A 17237-nucleotide genomic window follows, 5' to 3' on the forward strand; every position below is an offset into this window, starting at 1 on the left:
TTACTTCTAAACTTGCATGACTTTAGTTGTTTTGCAAAACACAAATCTAATTCAAACAATGTCCTGGTCCTGCTGAGCAGTGGCTATAAATGGTGAGAAGCACTCTAAAAGCATCATAAATGTGGTCTGTTTTAATTATATGCATGTTATAAATTTATATTTTACCAACAAAACAGACAAGTGTAATATGTTTGCATCTTTTGAGATTACACAACATCTTGAGTCAAAATTCATGCTTAAAAAGAGCCACGCGGAGAGTTTGCAAAATTTATTCTTTTGTAAAAAAATGAGATTGTAAATAGTAAACTTACATTTTCAAACTATATATTTTGGCTTGCACAGAAAAAAAAGTCATGCAGGATTGAAATAACTTTAAATTGAGTATATTTACCTAGATTTTCACTACTTCTAAGTACAACAGATAACACAGGACGCTAATAAACCGTAGGATCTGTTTATAGTGCATAGAAATTTACATTTGAATTTGTGAGCTTTGAGTGTCTGTAAAATCTCCTGTAAGTGTGTGTTGTTATCCGGAGGCTGAGTGTTTTGGTTAGTGGCCTAGATTCGTGCCATATAATGGTCCCGGTGAGCATGCATAATTTACCATCCCTCATCCGAAGAAAGAAGTTGCTGGAAACTTGCATCAAACCGTTGAAACCTCTATTCAGAGAGCTGCCTCCATGCGTGTCTTATTCATTATTGATGAAGCACACAAAAAACACAGCCTTTTTAATGATGGTATTAGGGACTCTTGAGACAGATATGCATGCTAAAATGCATGTTATGTGCAGTGGTCCGTTGTTTGGTGCGCAAAAAGGCCTTTTGCTGTTTGTTACCCGTGAGGCACAGCTTTTTGCATGTGGCCGTACTCGTAGCGGGGCAGGATGTAGAAAGGCTGCACGCTCTGCAGAATGTCTTCCTTTCCTGTTTCTAGCCTGCTGCTGTGTTTCAGCATCTGCTTAGCAGACCTACACGTTACAGTAAAGGTGTGTGGGGCAAAAAAAGCCCTCTTGAAGCTTTTGTTTATATGGCCAACTATATCAAAGAAAAAAAAACTCTTGAAATCCTTTGGATCTGCAGCCGTTTATGTTGTAGCATGCAATGCAACATGGGAAACTAAATCAGTCTGAATGCTCCTGCTTGAGCCTTTGCTGACATCATAGTGCTGCGCTGTTGTGGAAGTGGTTTGACATCACATCCAAAAGTCAAATCTGTGACTGAAGCTGTTGCTACATGTTTCCCGTGTCTTGACATCTGTACATCTCACAAGTTTTTTTTTTTTCAATGAGAAATATGCATAGCGCTTAGTAGATAGGCCTACACTCTTTAGTCTATACTACAGTTCTCATGATCTTTCTCACAATTCTTCTCAGAACTCTTTCATGTTTTGGACCCTTATAAAAAGCGACAATAAGCATCAAGGGATAGTTCACTAAAAAAGCCTTTATAATTTTGTATCTTTAGCAGAACTTATTTGGGGTTACATGCACGCAGACTTTTAATTTCAGCCAGCCAGCCTCAGCGCTTCCGGTAGAATGTCTTTCCATTGTAAAATTACCACGTTTAGGGTCTGATTTCTTTAAAAATCAGTGATCTTCACTGCCTGATAGATATACGATATGAAGTGGGTCTCAGACCGAACAAGAAGCACTGCATTAAATTCCATTTTCCCCACCATGTCTTTAAAATACAACAGTTTGTTTTACCCCAGTATTTTCAATGGAGTTTTTGCGCTTGCCTGCTGATCCTGACGGCGATCCTGACGTCTTCCATCACATTTTACATTGTACAACTAAATGAATGCTTAAGTCTATTTAACTGAATGTGTTTTAGCTACATTACAACATTGATGCTGGAAAAGGAATCTTATGAAATTGAAAATAGTCACATTAAGCTTTCAGCGGAAGTTCATCATTAGCTGAAAAACACTAGCTGTGCATATACCCTATTAAAGTCAACAAGGTCCAAATCAGCAGCTCTTGGACTCTATTGGCTTTTAGGGAGTGTTCATATTTGGCAGGTGTGTCTTGATTAAAACCAGATTTAACTGATCTGTTTGGTAAAAAGAGATTGAAGGCTGCCATCTGAATTTGGTGAGCAACAAACAAGTGGATTGAGACTGCTGAGATCAAGGGTGATGGACCAGTCTGCTTTCAAATGGACTATTGTATAGTTTGACTGCAATATATACCATGTAATATAAAAAAAAAGGAAAAGTTTCCCGTACAGCTCAGTGCAGTTATCGGAATTTGTCTCCTTGACACATATTTTAAGCTCATCATGAATTGAACATGCTTATAAAAAACAGCAACAACAAAAATATAGAAATCTCATGTACACACACATATGAGTGCATTTTTGAAGAATGCACTAGACTTGCCCATTCGTGAGGTGTGTATTATTTTGTAGGGCTAAGCAATATATCGTTTGAGGATTGATATCGCAATGTGTGCTGCCGGAAGAGTCACGTCGCAGGATTAGATTGTCTATTAAAAATTAAAAGATAAAGATAATAGGTATTATTGTTAAAATTATTCAAACGATGATGGACATGTTATTTTATATTTGATTGTTCAACTTCTGTACTTGAACTGTACTGTCGAACTCCCCGCACAAATAAAAAGCATTGTTTATTTCATGAATGTTTTATTTTATTTTATTTATTTATTTATTTTTTGCTGTCAAATTTTAATGTGCTTGTCATTTATTATATTTTATGCAGATGCAATGCATAGAAAAAAAACTTCATCCCAGTCGATCTCGTATAATGAAATCTTTCCAAATAGAGAGATTCAAATCATTGGGTGAAATTCTATTCATATTATATTTTATATATATATATATATATTATAATTAATAATGCATTAATAATTAATAATGCATTTTGAATGTTTTCTCTATTTTTAATGTTTTATTTTCATTGTTACTTAAAATTGTTTTTACTTGGGTATCATTTTTGTGTCTAGCACTTAAAGAATAAAATTTTAGGGCGCTATATAAAAATAAATAATAATCACAATTTTTATTATTTGATCCTAACACACCATTTTGAATGTATCTGTAGATTCTGTTAAAAAGTAAAAGCCATTTCATTTAAATATATCAAAAGTACGAAACCCAATTAACCTCACTACAAGTGTATACAAGGCCTAATCCTCACTCCAAGTGTGAACACAGCCAAACTGTATTTAAATAGCTCTGAAACAACCTAAGTTTGTAAATGTGACACCATTATATATTTATGTATTAACAAAAGCACAGTTTTTCAAAATCTGCAGAAGAAAAAGCCAAGTCATTCATCCCATCTCCCTCAAAAAAATTACAATTATTTTTCTCACGTAGGAAAGTCGGTGTTATATATGAGGTGCAATGTTTGCGTACACTGTCCCTTTAACTCCCTTAATATTTATGGCTACCCAACACATGTCTTGAGAGGTGTCATATCTCCAAAACCATGCAGTGAATGTGAACCTGCACATGTTTCAGGGGATTTTCATGAAGTGCTGTTTAAGTGGCGTGTACTTCGCACCCAGAGGGCCCGAGCTCTTAAATGAGAGCCTGCACTCTTTGTTTTGTTTACCAGTGGAGAGCAGCGTCAAACTGACCCAAGGGCCGTGTCCCTGTCTCTGACCCCCTTAGATGTAGTCTCCATCATTCACTCACACCCCCCCGCTGTCAAGTTTCTTCCATCCCCAAAATCTTGAGCCAGAATGGAGGGCATGTGAGCTGTCAGGGTGGAGCGTCTGTTGTGAAACTGCGTAACAACACTCAGTTGATTTCCAGGCCCTGCGAGATGAATGCTGTTGAATAGGATCCTCTGACCGAGGGGCTTTCTGTTTAAAAACAGGAAATGGGAGTTGAGGCTCTTGGGAGAAGACATGATCGAGTGAGAATCCAGATTGTCCTCGGTGTGGAGAGTGAGAAAATGGAGGTCCAGAAGTTTGGGGTGGGTTTCTCTGGAAGTGGACATCCATGAAAATGTCTTTTGGGGTGCTGAGTAGAGCTCCCCCTTCTTTCTCTCCCTCTCGCGCCTCTCTTTCTCTCTCCCTTGTTGCTTTTTTTTCTTGGGAGGAGCTCAGCTGAACACAGAAAGGCCTGCAACAAAAGAGGAGAGCGTTTGTTCTGTTGGACAGGCTTTGTGAGAGTTGTCTATAACGGTCCGTTTTCTTGTTTAACCCCTGCATGCTGTGAAAAATGAAAGAGGCACATGATCAAATAACACAGAAATTCATATCTGACACTTACTGGCGTACAATATACAATATAACATGTAATTACATTCTTTAAAACCTATAAACCACATAGTATATATAAACAGACAATTATAACCAGCCATTGAATGTAACTGTTCATCAAACTAGATTTGTTTGTGATTTGTGAAGGAAATGCGAGTTGTACTGGATGGTGCTGCAAAAGTCACTGACACAATGTTAGGGTGTTTTAAGTGGTTTTCAGGACTTTAGGATGCAGATGAATAGGCGGAGCCAAATGATGTCCATGATCTGTTTCTTTTTAGTGAAACCAAAAGTTTACAGCAGGACCAGTGTGACCCACTTTTCAGACTCAAGTGATCCTTTTAGCAAGTTTAAAAGACCTGATATACTTTAAGTGAAATCATAAACATCTGCATAAAGTGATTGCAAAACGATTTGTCTCTGGAGTTTGAAAGAGCTTGCCGATTTGAGTGCTTTAATGCAGTTTAATAATTGTGTTTATGGAATTTTCACAAAACAGACATAACTATACATCTTTAAATTACAAAAAATCTAAACAAAATGTGGGGAAAAGAAAGGGAAGGAAAGAAAAAAAGAGCTCAGATTATATGTAAACAGGATTACTCGCAATAAAACAGATCAGAAAAAAGTCTTTAATGCATTTTAATTGGATACTAGGTTTTATGGAGGGCAATCGATGACAAAAAGTCTTTAAACAAAATGTGATAAAGTGGAGCTAGTGTCTTTAGCATGTCTAGACTCGGTATGGGCTGGTATAAGATTCTGACGGTATGATGACCTTGGATAAAAATATTACGGGTTCACGGTATTGTGATAAATATGTTCTTTTTAAGCGTCTGGGTAAAAAACAAAAACTTTCCCGCATTTGAACACAATAAATTCTATTTTGAGAAACATTTACAATATTTTGGAGCAGTAAACATGTCAGGCTAAATAATTCAAATGAATCATTGACTTCCGCTTTCTTTATTAGTTTCAAAAACACTGATTTTTTTACAAATTTAAAACGGCATCTTTTCTGCTGGAGAAAATGTTGTCCTAAAAAAATTTAAATAAATAACGTAAAAAAATCTCTACATATATCGTAGGAATGGTATAGTAGAAAATTGTGGCGTTTTTAAAACCTAAACTTTTCCATCAAGGTATACCTTTAAAATGGAAATCGTCCCATGCCTACACAAGTGAACCTTTTAGAAGTTTAAAGGACCTGATATACTTTAAGTGAAATCATAAACATCTGCATAAAATCATTGCAAAACATTTTATTTCTGGAGTTTAAAACAGCTTGCCAATGTGAGTGCTTTAATGCATTTTAATAAAATAATTATGTTTATTAAATTTTCACAATAATACAGACATAATACATATTCAAAAGACACGCAAAGTAAGAATTTCAAAACAAAACAAGGGAGAAAAAAAGAGCTCCGATTACATGGAAATCAGGACTACCCTGAATAAAACAGACGATAAAACGACAATTGCGAAAGCTCCCTAAACAAAATGTATGGAATTTGATATTGTCAGCATGGACAGTTTAACTTTATTAAAGTGGCAATAAATGAAGCGGTTTCTTTAGTATGTCTAGACATGCCACATTTGATGTAAAAGATATTATAACATTTCGATCCATACATGCTTGCATGCAATCCCAAAATCCTTCATCAATAAATGTTATATCTATTGTTTGTATACATATTCTGCCCATATGCAAAAAATAGTCTTAAAGGGTTTGGTCACCAAGAAATGAAAATGATTTCATCATTGACTCACCCTTTACACCAGGGGTGTCCAAACTCGGTCCTGGAGGGCTGGTGTCTTGCAGATTTAAGCTCCAATTTGCCTCAACACACCTGCAAGGATGTTTCTAGAAAGCCTAGTAAGAGCTTGATTAGCTAGCCCAGGTGTGTCTGATTGGTGTTGGAAGTGAACTTTGCAGGACACCGACCCTCCAGGACTGAGTTTGGGCACCCTTGTCTTAAAGGGTTAATTCACCCAGAAATTAAAACTCTGTCATCATTAACTCAACTTTAGCATGTCCCCACCATGCCGCATGTTGTTTTTTTGTCTTTAATTGAGCCCAAAAATATGTTTTGAAGAAAGCTGTAGTAATTTTCTTCAAAGTATTTGTTTTTCCTACTATGGGAGTCCATGGTTAAATGTTTTCAGCATGCACAAAATAACTCAAATAGGTTTAAAACCACATGAGGTTGAAGTAAATGAGGTAATGTTCCTTTTTGGGTGAACTGTCCCTTTAAATAATTCAGCTTTACTCGTGCTTGTTGACACATTTGCTCTGTTGATGACTTATGTCACATGACCTAAAATACATTTGACCCTGATTGCCTTCCATACATTTGATCACATCAGACAAACAAACAGAAGTTATTACAAAGTGTGACTCCTAAATCAATTAAGTTACAGCTTTTATTTATTTATTATGAATCAATGCAGCTAAAATAACTAAAATAATACAAATGCTGACATATTTTGACAAGGAATTCTAACTAGTACACTAAAATAATGTTCATTGGATTTTCTCAATGTTTTTAAGGTAAGTGGTTGCAAACAATTTATTTTCTGCTAAATGTAAACAAACAAATTCAATCTAGTAATGTTCAACTTAATTTGTTTGTTTTAATTCAGCACATATAAATAGTTTTCAACCACTTACCTTGAAAAAAAATTGAGTAAGTCCAATGAATATTTATTTTTCAGTGTACAAATGGTGCAGGCCAAGTAACAAAGTGAGCCAAAAGGGGTGGCCTACCCACAGTGGCCCGCCTTTAACAGATCAGCTCCCTGTCCGCCTTAGATAAACGCACACTGACTCAGCCGGACGTCTAGAAATATTCACCAGTAGAGTACAGATTCTCATTCATAAGAAGAATAAGGCCGAAGGGGGCCATGGCGTGATACGCCGGCCGCTCTGTGTTACCATGACTCCCCATTTCTGGTCATCTGGCTGGACTATAAACGCCTCTGTGCCGAGGAATAGGGTGGCTGGGGCCGTGGATACAGAAGCCCGGTCCCCATGCCTGCAGCGTATGGCCGCAAAAGCACTGTTGGCCAGCTGGTGGATGAATACGCCTCATTCATGTGGCAGCCGAGGGGCTAAAGGGCAATGGAGATTGGCCTCATTCTGAGAGACACGGGCGCTCAGTGCACACACAGACTTTTTCTCCCTCTCTTTTTGTCTTTACAATAGTTTGCAGACGTTTAATTGTATGCATATACACTGTAACTCTGTAGACCAAATCAAATGTATGCTTTAGAAACTCCTAGTTGTTAAGTTTGACCATGAATGTGGTGAAGTCATATGATTGTGCCGTGCTGCTGTTCCAGAAAGAGTTTCAGAGGTCAGTTTATAGAACCGTCATGTGGTCTGCATTGTCGTCTTGTATACATTGATCTTGTACATGTTCTTTTTAAGTCTTGGTGCAGACTAAAAAAATAGGATTTAGAGTGGAGCATTGAATGTCACTATAGTTGTGTAGCTGGCTAATGTGGACAGGTTTTTGTCTAAATTTTTTGGCAGTGACTTTTGATAATCTTGGAAGCAAGAATGGGTTGAAAGTATGTTTGTTTTGTGCATTTATTTAGTTGTTTTTCACTTGAAGGTGTTTGTGAATTAATTTAATAGCCATGGAGATTAAGCATAAATGAATTATATGATTATTATGTGATATATGTAAGTTATACATTAGGTATGCACTGACCGATTGGCCAGAGTTCTGTATCGACCGATAATCACATTTAATTACTCGATCAGTACTCGCTGATCTGGCCAATCTCATGAACCGATCTCAAATGTTCGTGTTAGTTAAAGATGAGAAAATATATGAATGACCTTATTTATTCAGGCCTTTTTACATATAAGAACTGAAAGTTCTGTGTATTTGGCAATATTCCAAATTCACTAAAACATGGCTGGAAATATTACATAAATAATTTTTTTTTATAAAACATGAATATTTAATAATATAACTTCTTGTAATATATTTACTGCAATATACGGTAGTTTATAGGCCTATTTCATTTTAGTAAAAATGTGTGAATTTTAACTTTAAACCTTTTCTTTACTAAGACATGTTTCCAAATTGCATTTTTCCTACCAACTTGTTTTATGTTGTATCTATTTTTTTCTGTAAATCTGCATCTGACCATGACATGTTCAAACCTAAACTGTTATAAGAGACACGTTTAAGGGATTATATGCAACATCCCTAATTTATTATTTTAGTTTATTTATTATTATTATAGTTTATTATATATTTATTTGTATTATATATATATATATATATATATATATATATATATATATATATATATATATATATATATATATATATATATATATATATATATATATATATATATATATATATATATATATATATATGTATATATATTAAATATACACACACACACACATACACCACATACAAAAATCATATATACTTATGCTTAATCACCATAACTGTTTAATTAATAACGCATGTAAATATATGTATGATTATAGTAAGAAACATGCAAGATGCTTAAAGCTAATTAGAGGTTGAATAAATTCTAATTTAATTACCATAAATTAAAATTTTATGTTCTTGCAAAAAATGTAAAAAATGTATTATATTGAAAATAAATTCTAAATTAAATACTACTCAATTACTAAATATTAAATTAAACTACAGGACTTTTTCTGTGACACTTCTGTTCATCAATTTTTGTTATTGTTTTTGTAATGTTTGTCCATGTTTTTTTTTATTTTTTTTTTAAACATGTATAGCAACACATTATTAAAATAATAGTTTCATATTTAAAGAAATTAATATTCATTTTAAGTGGCAAGGCAAGTGAAAATCGGAACCACATACTCATCATCACAAAAATCTTACTTTGCACACTCACACAATCACACACACAGAATCATTAGATCTGGTAATGGACTGTGCTGAGCAGTGACTGGTTAATAGCTGTTTGTATGCTTCATATGCAGAGGTCTGCTGGGTCAATGAGCCGTCTCTTCTGCAGAGGTCAGATCAGGAAGGGGGGTGAGCTCTTCAGGCCCGCAAACCTTTCATGGTCTTCCCTGGTATTTTTGGAATGCGTCCCTCTCCCTCTCCCAGAGCCCTCGGGTGGAGACTGAAGATCTTGTTCTCCACATGCCTATGGGGTTGTGGATAGTAATTCTTTTAAATCCTCTTTTTTTCCCATTACTGACCCACTGGATTATATTTGGGGGTCTTTGGCATTGTGGCTGTTGGGATTCTGAATTAAAGTCTGATGTCACACTCTTTCTGGCTTAATCTCGGGTTCTGAAGCAGCCCACTCTGTCCTGATTGGTCGAGAGTGGACTCTGAAACTCATTGGTGGAAAAAGGAAGTCGTTTGCAAAAAAACGGATGTGATTGGTTGGCTGAGTGAAGCTTAATGCTCTTGTGTGGTTAGTAGGATATTCAGGGTCTTTTCTGGGGGGTTTCCCTTCATCAAAGATCATTTTGATGCATCAGTTTACAGGCTGTAAAAATGGCCTGTTTGGTAAAAACTGTATATTCGCTTGTTTAGATAAAAAAAATAACATTATAAAGATAAAGATAAATATACTATTACTACTCGTTCTGCTGCAGCAAAGAAATATCAAAATATTGTTTCATTTATATCTCCCTAATAATTTCTTTCTTAAAAATTATTTAAATTGGAAGTTTTTTTTTAAAGCGTTATTACATTTGTCCATTTAAAATGATCAAAAGTGCCAGCAAAATGAACAATCTTTCCACAAAAAATATCACAAGTAATATCGGTGCTTCAATTTATTAGGCAAATTTGTGAAAGCAGTGTTTTTTGTTTTGTTTTGTTTTGTTTAATTCATCATATAAAATCATATAAAAACTATGACTACTAATATCAGTTATTATAATAAACAATAATATAGTAATAACAATAACAACATCTGTTATTGATTTGTTTGACTTAGGACTGTAGTGTGTAACCAATTTATGCCTTTGTAAATGTTTAATTTCAATTCCTTGATTAGCATACATCAAAGCTTATGCAGATAATATATTTGTTTTCCTCAAATTTCATTTAAACCATTGCAATTTTTTCTCACTGTTTTAATTGGCTCCTAAAGTGCTCATTTGTTTTTTTGCAGTTGCCTTTTTGCGTTTGACAAGTGTTAATTTTGTACCCTTATTTAGAGTAAGTTGTTATTGCATGTTTTTTTTTTTTTTTAAGATGTATCTGAGTCATATAACAGATATGAATCATTCATGCACCAAGAGAGGCAGTGCTCTTGAATGCTTAGTTAAAAGCAGGAGAAGCTTTAATGACAAAATGACCTCACAAAAATCAATGCCAAGCAAAGAAGGTTAATAGGTTCTGTAAAAAGGTTAATAGATTTTCTTGTGTATCAATTTTAATTTGTATTAGTGACTCTCAATTATGGTCCTCGTCACCCCCCGCTCTGCTTATTTAAATGACTCTTTAAATGTTTTAAACACAACTGATTTAGATAACCAAAATAAATGGATCCTAGAATGAACTTTTCAGATCGACATGTTCCCTAGGATTGTGTCTAAAATCGCCTGCTACTCGAGCAGGTACAACATTTATATTTGAATTTACTACAGGACCATAAGAAAAGTATGCTCTATATAGTATAAATGCGAGTGGTATGATTGAAATTTGGATGTGCTACATCCTCCATTTGTCCTTTTCATCGTCATTTGTGTCACTTCTCCCATTCATGAATTCTCTTACATTGCATTATGGGATCGTGTAGCCCATACTGTTTTTCGAATACTATGAATTTGGACATACTACTCATTTAAACATTTACATTTACGCATTTAGCAGATGCTTTATTCCAAAGTGAAGACAAAACCGGGGATCAGTTTGGGGTTTGGTACCTTCCTCAAGGAATTCACTTGAGTCATGGTATTGAGGTGAATATTCCCATCAGCAATCCCTGCTGGTACCATTACTTGAAACTGCAACCTTTGAATCACAAGTCCAACTCTCTAACCAACTCAGTTTGCAGCATCCTAAATTATTACAAAAGTCACAACTTGTGTACCTTTGAATTGAACTCGCTTTCAACTGGAGTTATGGCAGAAAATGTTGGGATGTTCACTTTGCGGGGCACTTGCGGTCAAACGTATCTGTAACATATCTGTAACCTGCTGTCAGTAACCACAAAAGATAATTCACAAAAAATACATCTGAATAGTGAAACTTACAAGCAAAAATAAATAAGTAAATAATAAATAAATAAACAGTGCTTCATGTTTATTTACTAGTGTAAAAATGTTTAGAAAGTAACATCTAGCTTTTTTCTTTAGAATTAAACCTTTTGAATGGGGGCTCATCCGGGATTGAGCAATTGGTAATTATATACAGTATTTGCCCTCACAGTATTACTTGTTTTGTCCAAAATTGTATTTACTGATGTAAAAATGTTTAGAAAGTAACATCTACCTCTTTTCTTTAGAATGAAACCTCACATATGGGGGCTCGTCCGGGATTAAGCAATATTTTACTGAATCAAAATAAAGCCAAATTGTGTTATGGAGTGATACTTCAATAAAATATCAAATTACATAAACAAAATAAACTAATTACAGAAAAAATAAATATATTTATTTAAAACAGTAAATATTTTGAACACCTTTAAGAATATGAAGGCATATTAATAAAGAAAGTATTATTTTTTTGCACTACTTACGAGATATTTATTGTTTTATGGGTTTAGAAACAAAAATATGGAGAACAGGTTTGTTTTCAAAATTACTGATGCAACTTTTATACTTAATATAAAATACATTTATGAATGCAAATGAGAATGACATTTTTTTAGCAATTTATTTATTATTTTCACTTCAACAATTTACCAGGATATATATATATATATATATTGCGATATAGATATAATTTTACCAGATTATTGGAATAGCTCTATTTAAAAAGATTTTATTAATTTAGATCAACCCTTTTTTCTATGCATAGTGCATCTGCATAAATTATAATAAATTACAAGCAAATTAAATAAATAAACAGTGCTTCATGGTTTTCTGGGGAGTCAAACAGTATTCGAGTACAGAAATCGAATGTATAATAACATGGTCATCATTTTATATGAAAAATAATCATAGATTTGTTTTATCTTTAATAAATACATATCTTTAGTCAATGGTCTAATCCGATGTGACTATTGCAGATACACACATTGTGACATCGATGCTCAAACAAACAATATTTTGTTCAGTCCTACTAGTCTAGCATGTAGTATTTGTGTGCAGCTCTGTATAATGTAATATCTTACACCATAGACTTGTTAATCAACACTTTCTCGCAGGGTGTAGGCTGATAGACATCAACCGTTTCTTCTTTTTTTTTTTGCCTATGTCTATATCTATGTTTTACGACCACATGCTCTTCTATTTTTCTTTTATGTGCATTTTGCTGGTACTAATAATCTCTTTACTCGATCTAAACATCAGTCACAGCCTTGTATCCGCTGGCTGCCTCACGTTTGGCTAACCCACATGCTCATTTCACTTCTACTTTCCATATGATTTCCAAACCTGGTCGGAAGGCTTGGAATTTCTGCATAGGTGGAATGCCTAACTAGTGACGTCTACATTATGTAAGCAGAAGTCCAAGTGCGTTTATTTAGTTTGCTTTTCGCATTGCATGCAGGATATCAGTCACAAAATGAGCTTTAGTCCTTTGCAATGTTTTACTAATGATACAAAAAGGTGAACATGGTACCTACATTGTAGCTGCTTATTTGTTAGTAGATGGAGGTTAGTGCAATATATTAAAGTGTATGTAAGAGAAGGGGTGTCTGTGTTTATTTAGTGTCATAAAGAGATTAGTGTGCGTATCCTTGTAAGGGCATGGCTGATATTTGTTTTCTTCATCATGTTAGACTAACAGCTATGATGTATTTTATGATACAAATTTGTGAATTTGTGTTGCGTGAACAAGTGGAATATAAGTAGTTAGCAAATGTAGGACTTTATCTATTCTGTGTATTCAAGAGAAAAAAATGATCACTTTCTGGGAAACAGACACAAAATTTAATAATAGTGATAATTTCTTACATTTTATATAGCGTTTTTCTGGATACTCAAAGCGCTTTACACATTTTTGGTCAGAATCTCCTTATCCACCACCAGTGTGCAGCATCCACCTGGATGACGTGACGAAAGCCATATTGCACCAGACCGCACACCACACACCAGATGAATGGCGGAGAGGAGCCAATTATGATATGGGGATGTTTAGGAGGCCACGATGGACAGAGGCCAGTTCACAAATTTGACCAGGATGCCGGGGTTAAACCCCTAATCTTTTTCGAAAGACATCATGGGATTTTTAACAACCACAGAGAGTCAGGACCTTGATTTAATGTCTCATCTGAAGGAATGTGCTCATTGAGCAGTATACAGTCTCCTTCACTATACTGGGGTGTTAGGACCCACACAGACTATAGGTTAAGCCTTCCTCCCTAACACCACTTTTGGCAGCAACCTAACTCATTTTGCTATTTATTGCTATAAATTCTGCTATTTTTATTTTAAATTTGCAAGAAACGTTATCAGTAGTTTACACAATAATGCAATGCGGAGCGAGTATTTTTTTGTTTATGTAAGCGCGTAAGTTTTATTTATGGAGAAACCACTGCAGTGTTTGTTTGAGATAATAAGTCCACCAATATGTGTATATTCTATACAAAATATGAAGCTGATCCGTCATTTCTTGACACGTGATTTGAGGTGCGCTTTTGTCATTCTGAAGATGTTTTCAAATAGGTGTGTTTGGAAGGCTTGAGAGCGTCATGCGAGTGTAAGCCGCGTGCCTTCATTGGAAATAACAAATTTGCGCGGAGGAAAGAAGCGATATGTGAACAACCGCCGTTATTACTGATTTTCAGCAGACCTTCTTGTACAGACATGCTGGATTCACATGATTTGTTGACAAATGTGTTGCCCATTCATTCCTTGGCAAACCGTGGGTTCTTCACTGGGCCTTTTCTCTTTCACAAAGAAACTTTCCAAAGATGTCCTGCTTCTTACTTATTTTGCTAGCTTTTGGGTTAATTTTTGGCACTCAAGTTATCGAGATGTAATCTAGAGAATATGGCCATTTAAAAAAAAAAATAAAAAATTTACAAAATAAAAGATCATTCAGGCTCCGATAATAAATAAAATAATAAAATAATTAATGATTTCCTGTGTGGCCCAGTACCAATTCACAAACCAGGTTGGGGACCACTGCTTTAATTCACAGTCTAGAATCTGCTCATAGAAAAAAACACATTTTAAATGTATTTAAACAAGCTCATAATCACCTGCTGCATGACAGTGAGGAGGGCAGAAAACTAGTCTAATAATGTGGTCCTTACAGTCAAATAAAAAGCTCATTAAAGTCATTGCAATGTTTCTCGCCCAGCTCTAATCCTTGTTAACGCAGCGGTTAATGCCTCTGTGTCAGTGCGGGTGAGAGTGTTTATCCATAATCTAAATAAAACTCAATTTATGTCTCATGCTGTGACATTCGTTTGCCATAGAAGCCCATAAGCTCTTTAAAGCTTTCTGGAAAGACCTGTACACTTGTCCACTGCAAACCAAAATACCCAACCTAAAATATCAAAACCACAGAGCTTTGCATAGAACACAGACAGGAGAAACACCATGGTTTTCACACATCACTGACGTCATTGTGGCTGAGAAAACTAATCTAAAAAATTGTGCTGATGATTTTTCTTTTTTTTTTCATTATGAGTGACCTCAGAAGCCATGTAATATTTCTAGAAGTAACGAGGTGTTGTTTTGTTGTCGAAAACTAGTGTTCACCCTAAAAAAAAAAAAGTGGAAATTGTCTTGAGGCTCGAGTATTTCCTCTATTGAAAAAGCAGCCAGGGCTGAATGCGGTTGTGGGACGGGTGGTTGCTGGCGTGCAGGAAGGATGTGAGTTTGTTGAAGAGCTTTTCTGCGCAGAGAGAAACGAAAGAAAACTGCTTAATGTATCCCGGAGCAACAGCAGAGTTTGGCAGATGCTGTTCTTTCAAAGTCCACCCAGAATGACCAAGGCCAGGAGTTTGTTTCTGAATAAGTACAAGGTGCATTCACCTTTTTACTAAGTATTTACAGTATTTACTGTTTTTTTGCCCATTCTAAAAGTAAAAAGGTTGTGGAGCATCATTTACAGATTACATTACTTGCCCACTTTGGAACTGACCCTACAGTTGTTTTACTTGTGTTTTTTATTTTATTTAACTTTTATAAATTTAGTTCAACAGGACATCATGTGCTGCATTTCAAAACTAAACAATTTACTCTATAAAGTGCAATGCCACAAAAGTCAAATTTCCTGTGGGGAGAGCAAGGCAAAAGAAGTGACAAGACTGTTATATTAACAAATATCTTACCAAGCAAAATGTGCTGTCAGTACCACTTCTCCCCATACAGGGTATGCATGATTGGCGGTTCAAAAGAGAAAGTAAAAAGTAAGCATGCATTCAAAAGCTTTTTTAGCACACCATAACCGTAACTCCATATAATTGGTAATTATATACAGTATTTGCCCTCACAGTATTACCGGTTTTGTCCACAATATTATTTACTGGTGTTTAAATGTTTAGCAAGTAACATCTAGCCTTTTTCTTTAATAATATAATAATAGTAATAATAATTCCTTAAATTTTATTTAGCGCTTTTCTGGACACTCAAAGCGCTTTACACATTGGAGGGAATCTCCTCATCCACCACCATTGTGCAGCATCCACGTGGATGACGCGACGGCAGCCATTTTCCGTCAGACCGCACATCACACAACAGCTGATTGGTGGAGAGGGGATGATATGGGGAGGGTTAGGAGGCCATGATGGCCAGAGGCCAGTGGGCAGATTGGGCCAGGATGCCAGGGATAAACCCCTACTCTTTTTCGCAATTTTAATGACCACAGAAAGTCAGGATCTTGGTTTAACGTCTTATCCGAAAGACAGCACTCACTAAGCAGTATAGAGTCCCCGTCACTATACTGGGGCATTAGGACCCACACAGATCGCAGGTTGGGTGCCCCCTGCTGGCCTCACTAACACCCCTTCCGGCAGCAACCTAGCTTTTCCATGTGGTCTCCTATCCAGGTACTGACCAGGCGCAGCCCTGCTAAGCTTCAGTGGGCGACCATGTCAGAGTTGCAGAGAGCTAGCTGCCAGCATGAGAATAAAACCTCACATATGGGGGCTCGTCTGGGATTGAGCAATACTTTATTGAATCAAAATGAAACCAAATTGTGTTATAAAGCGATACTAACATAAAATATGAAATTATATAAACTTAAAGCAAAACATTATAAATTAATTAAATAAATTATGTTTATTTAATACAGTAAATATTTACATGGATTGTTGGAAAATGTATTATTTTTGCGCTATATATTGCAGCTATTTATGGGTTTAAGGACAAAAATATGATACTTTTTGCTTTTAAAAGATTGGTGTAACAAACTTTTGTACTTAAAGTAAAATAAATTTATCAAAGCAACTGAGAATGGCAGATTTACCCTCCAAAAAAACATTTTTTTCCTATTAGCAATAATACAGAAACCACTATTGTCATAACCATGTATCAGTTTGCAATAATTTAGATTTAAATGTTCTGTCCTCTTTTAGTATGGACGTTCAGTATTCTCTCTCCTTTTCAAACAGACTATCTGCCCATTTTAGGTCACGACCTGGCAGTTGAGAATTGCTGCTGTAGATGGTGGTTGATAACTTCCTGTGTCTACCCACCTAGCATGCGCTCTACTCCCTGACACACTTAACCGTAGCCTCCCAGGTCCTCGCAGCCATGGCGACAAAGTGTTTTGACAACGTGAGGAGCAGGCTGTACACGCTGACTGAGGTTTCGTGGTTTTGACACACCGCCAGATCTTTCTCGAGAATCCAGCTTGAACTTTTAAAGAGCCCGGTTTTAAGCACATACACTTATTAATT

At 35.5% G+C, this 17237-nt stretch overlaps 1 protein-coding gene across 9 annotated transcripts in view; it reads left to right on the plus strand.

The window, feature by feature from the left end:
• The window catches only part of sbf1 (SET binding factor 1), an 88697-nt gene that overhangs the window by 881 nt on the left and 70579 nt on the right, over nucleotides 1-17237 (plus strand). The gene's annotated exons all lie outside the window — the stretch shown is intronic.

The sequence above is a fragment of the Danio rerio genome, chromosome 4, assembly GCF_049306965.1.
Source record: "Danio rerio strain Tuebingen ecotype United States chromosome 4, GRCz12tu, whole genome shotgun sequence".
NCBI lineage: Eukaryota > Metazoa > Chordata > Actinopteri > Cypriniformes > Danionidae > Danio > Danio rerio.